Source organism: Chinchilla lanigera, unplaced genomic scaffold (genome assembly GCF_000276665.1).
Source record: "Chinchilla lanigera isolate Chin_1 unplaced genomic scaffold, ChiLan1.0 scaffold00058, whole genome shotgun sequence".
NCBI lineage: Eukaryota > Metazoa > Chordata > Mammalia > Rodentia > Chinchillidae > Chinchilla > Chinchilla lanigera.
This window is the reverse complement of record NW_004955459.1, coordinates 2,681,056-2,686,379: the sequence shown is the minus strand read 5'-3', so window position 1 is coordinate 2,686,379 and position 5,324 is coordinate 2,681,056.

Here is a 5,324-nt window from a genome sequence, read left to right as displayed (position 1 = left end):
AAAAGAAAAAAAAATAAAGTAACTTTCAAAAAAAAGAAAGAAAAGCAAATGAAAAATAATAGTTTTCAACTTCAAAGAAAAAAGGTTTTACAGTAAGAGAAAAACATACCCATGGCTTGGCTCATTAGCCAACAGTACTTAGTAATGTAACCTGCTGATCTAATAAAAAATAAATAAACTGAGATATTAGATAAGAACAGGTATTTAATTTGCAAGTACAATTTCTTTTTCTTTTTTTTTTTTTTGAGACAAAGTTCTGCTATGTAGCTCAGGCTGGTCTTGAACTTGCAATCCTGCCTCAGCCTATTGAGTGCTGGGATTATAAAACTGCCACCACACCTGACTTTTTTTTTTTTAATATAGTACTTGTGTTGGTTTGGGGCACTATTTTTGCAAAGAAACAATATATCACAGGACACATATTTTATATGATTGTTTTTATTTTAAAAATAAAAACGAAAACACATAGTCACTCAAAGAACGATATTCAAAAGAGTGCAGGAAATTTGTCCACACACTAAGACCAAGGAAACCAGCTGAGGGCCTGTATCCCACGGAAATGTCCTACATGAGTCCAGCTGAAGACCTAGAGCTCATAACAATGCTTCCCACAAATCCATCTGGAGGCCCAGAGCCCACGACGAAGTCTTGTGCAGGCCTATTTCACGGATCTGCACTGGGAAGGCCCAAAGGTCAGTGGTAGAATCTAGGAAGTCTGTGCCATTGGGATGAAAGATCTGTGCTAGCAGGCTGAGGGATCTGTGCTAGAGCCAGGAAGCAACGCTCAGAAGAACCAGAGCTCCCCCAAAAGGTACCACAGCCATCCTCAGCAACAATGAGGTCCCAACCTCCTCCAGTGATCTAGATGGCCGAGTTCCCATCAGGGAAGCCAATGCAGCAAACTTCTCCAGGAGACTGGCAGTGCACCATCCTCCCCTCTGAAGTCAGGAAGTGATGCTCAAAGTGAGGATCAGATCTCCCCCAAAGTGAACCAAAGCCATTCTCAGTGCCAACAAGGTCCCAAGCTCCTTGGAGGATGAAAACAGCCAACTTCATCAGGAAAACCAGCATGATGAACTCCTCCAATAGAACCAACAGCACCTTACAGCTTCTACCAACTCCCAACAGCCTCACTTCTTCCTCTCCAGTCCCACCTCTTCTGCTGCTCACAACAGTCCCGAGGTGGGCCTCCCACAGCCGTAACCATGCTTAATCAGTTCAGCTGTGTGTTATAAATTGACCACAAGTTATCAATCCACTATGGTGCTGAAGATGGAACCCAGGGCTTTGTGTATACTCAGTAGGTACTCTACTGCTGTGTTACATCCCCAGTCTGTATTTTGTTGTTGTTCTTTTGTTTTTATTTTTGTTTTTTTTTGGTACTGGGAATTGAACACAGGACCTTGAACTTGCTGGAAAGGCACTGTGCTGCTGAGCTATATCCCCAACCCCTCCAGCCTGTAAACAGAATAATGTTTACAAGTTTTGCTCAGTGTCTGCATTTCTAGAGGAATGTATTGGATTAAATTATAGTTTATATAGTATTAGCAGAGCCTGTTACTGTTTCAGGTAATTTTCTGCAAATGTCCTGGGGACTAGTCCTTGGTTACACTGTGGCTGGAGGACAGTAGTGGGCCTGGATCTGGGTGGTTCCAGGGCAGCCGGAACTCCACAGTGAAACCGTGTCTCTAAAAGACATAAATAAATGAATAGATAGATAGATAGATAGATAGATAGATAGATAGGACCTGGCCCTGAGAGGGTAATGTGTTAAGTCAAAGGTGCAGTGGAGACCTCAGAAGTTTGAGAAGCCGGGAACATGGATCATCTGAGAAAAACTGCAAGGAGGAATCAGAGCAGCCAGAGAGAAGCCACTGAAAAGAGCTACAGCCAGGAATATAGCTCAGCGGCATAAGCGCCTGCTGGCAAGTGCAAGGTCCTGAGTTTGATTCCTGGTACCAAAAACAAAAAACTTAAAAAAAGAAAAAGAAAAGAGCTACAACCACCAGAAGTATTGTAGGGGTGGAGCCACCAAGCCCTTTGGAGATCACAATTTGGCACAGATTGCCCCAGATGCTGCACATGGAACTACCGGGCTTAATGTTTACTCTGCTGGATTTTGAACTTGTTTTGGTCTCATTCCTTTGTATCCCCATTTGTAACTTTTGGAATGGAAATGTCTATCTTGTGCTATTGAATGTTGGAAGTGTTTCAACTTTCTTTTCATTTGTACAGAGGTTCGCAGCTAAGAGTTTACCTTAAATCTCAGAAGAGACTTTGGACTTGGACTTTTCAGCAATGCTAAAACTGTTAGGACTTTGGCAACTCTTAGAGATGGACTAAATGCCTTTTGCATAAAGGAATGTACATGAGTCTGGCAGGCCAGGGGCAGAATGTTATGACTTGTGTCTAGATGTCCCCCAAAAGCCTCATGCACTTTTAGATGGGGCTTTTTCAGAGGTAGCTGGATCTAAACTGTGGGGTTGATTCATGGTTCAATGCTGGGATTAAGGGTGTGAGTGCTACACCTGCCCTAGTGTGGGTAGCCTGCATACAATATATGGGACAGAAAGAGGCTTGTTCTCTCTCTTGTTGCTTTTGCTGTCTTCTGCTGCCATGAACTGTTGCCCCTCCACAATGTGCCACCCTGCCTTGGAGCCAGCCGATAATGCCGGGCATGGTGGCAAATGCCTGTAATGCCAGCACTCGGGAGGCTGAGGCAGAAGGATTGTTGCAAGTTCAAGGCCAGCCTGGGCTACAAAGTAAATTCAAGGCCCGCCTGAACTGCATAGCGAGACCCTGTCTCAAAAAGACAAAAAAAAAAAGAAAAAAAAATGGAGCCAGCTGGTAATGAACTAAAACCTCCACAAACTGTGAGCTAAATAAACTTATCCCTCTTTAAAATAAAGAAGTGGACCTAGAACTCAGTGTAGGACTTGCTTTCCCCCTGTTGGTCCCACAGGGCTTCCCATAGTACTTACTACTTGCTGGACCTTGCACTGTGCTGGCCCAAGGGCTAGCTTTCTACCCCATACTTCATTTCTTCTGCACACACAGAGCAGGAGAAAAGTCAACGGGTGCACAGAGAATAAAGAAAAGTAATAAGAAAGCATAGAGTGATGTTTCACAAGCTGGTTTATCTGCACATTTTTCTTTTTTTGCCAGTCACAGGCTAGTTTGTTTACAATATTTTTCTTTTCTTTTCTTTTCTTTTTTTCTTTTTTTTTTTTTTTTTTTGGAGACGTGGTCTTGTTAGGTACTTCAGGCTGCCCTTGAACTCATGGCAGTTTTCTTCTGCCAGGTCCTTCCACCATGACATTTCTGTCTCACCACAGGCATACGAGCAATGGAGCTGGCAACCAGGACTGAAACCTCTGAAACCATAGGCCACAAAATAAACCTTTCCTCTTGTAAGTCATTATCATCAGGATTTTTTAAAAATTTATTTTGCTATACTAAGGATTGAACCCAGGGTCTTGGGCATGCTAGGCAAGCACTCTACCACTGACCTCCAATCTCAGCCCACCATCAAATAGTTTGTCCCTGCAACAGAAGGCAGACTAATATGATACCACACTAGACCCCACCTCTTAAAGCACCTGTGTGAACCTTTGAGAAATACACTTAGACCATATCCAAACCATAGCAACTTCTTTATCTTCCTATAGCACTTTCTTTGAGTTTCCCTCATATCATTTGCCAGTTCTTGTATCAACTGTTCTTTGTGAGCTCCATGTGGAGATGGATTATACCTCGTTCATTGTTTTTAACCCCAGGGCCTTGGACATGGCATTTATGTTGTTTTGTTTTGTTTTTGAGATAGGATCTTGCTATGTAGTTAAGGTTGGCCTTGAACTCATTATGTAGCCCAAGGTGGTCTCAAACTCACAGTGATTCTCCTGCCTCAGCCTCTAGGATGCTGAGAATACAGGAGAGAACCACCACACTTGGTGAACATAGCATTTATGAAAACTTTCTGGATGAAAATGCTATGGACTGGCTGGGAGGGGAGGGTTGCAGCTCAGTGATAACACTACTTGCCTAGCATGCATGATGCCCTCAGTTTGACCTTTTAAAAAAGGAAAATGGCCAGACATGGTGGTGCACACCTGCAGTTCCAGCTCTTGGGAGGTGGAGAGAGGGGGATTGTGAGTTCGAGGCCAGCCTAGGCTGCACAGTGAGCTCAAGACCAGCCTGGGCTGCACAGTGAGCTCAAGACCAACCTGAACTATATAGCAAGACCCTGTCGCAAAAACTAAAACAAAACAAAAAGAAGAAAACTGCTTACCTAATGGCAGCCAGGAAGCAGAGACAGACAGACAGAGACAGACAGAGAAGAGGCTGGGAACAAGATAGAGTGCCAGGGTTGCACCTCCATGACCCATTCCCTTCAACTAGGTCCCAACTTCTAGGTTTCCATTACTGCCCAGTAATGCCATGAAGTTATGGATCCATCAGAGGATTAATCCACTCATGATGCAGTCATCTTCCCAAAGCCTATCACCTGGCAAACAAGTCCCTGTTACGTGGACTTGGGGGTTCATGTTTTTAAAAACGTTGGTGTTTTTGAGAAAGGCCTTGCTGTGCAGTTCAGGCTGGCCTTGAACTCACTATGTAGCCCAGGCTGACCTCAAATTCACAGTGATCCTCGAGCCTCAGCCTTGCAAGTGCTGTGATTTCAGGCATGCACCACCATGCCTGGCTATTTGGGGGTTCATTTTAAATAGAAACCATAACATATCCTGGAGTCTCTGGGGTTGCCCTCAGAAGGAAGTGGTAGATCTGTCTGCCTATGTGATTCCTGACCCATGTTCCTGCCACAGTGCCATACAGAGGGAGGCTCCTGACAGTGCTGCAGTCTAGCATCATGCCCTTAAATCCAGAGGTGGAAATAAATACACCTCTTTTCTTAAAAGTACTGTGCCTATCTCAGTGTTTCATTCTACTGATGAGTAACAGGCAAACACGGAGGGTACTTTTAGCGTGGGTGAGTGAGGCCCTGAGAGGTCTGAAGAGCAGCTGCCTTTGAGATGACCTGTAACATTTAGGCACAGAGAAAGAAAGCATCTAGTGCATCTGAGGAATAATTATCCCTCAAGGAAATTCATATTTCAGTGTCCTTAAATGTAATTTTTATTATATCATTATTGGAAAATAAAGTACAATAATTATACAGACCTTATACAAACATGAAAGGGTGTTTCTATAATAGTTTTCATTAATGTTGGTGTATCTTTCAATCAAAAGAAAAGTTTCTACCTTTCAGAGTGCTTCTCAAAGAATCTTTTTTTTTTTTTTTTTTAAAGACAAAGTCTCTCTGTGTA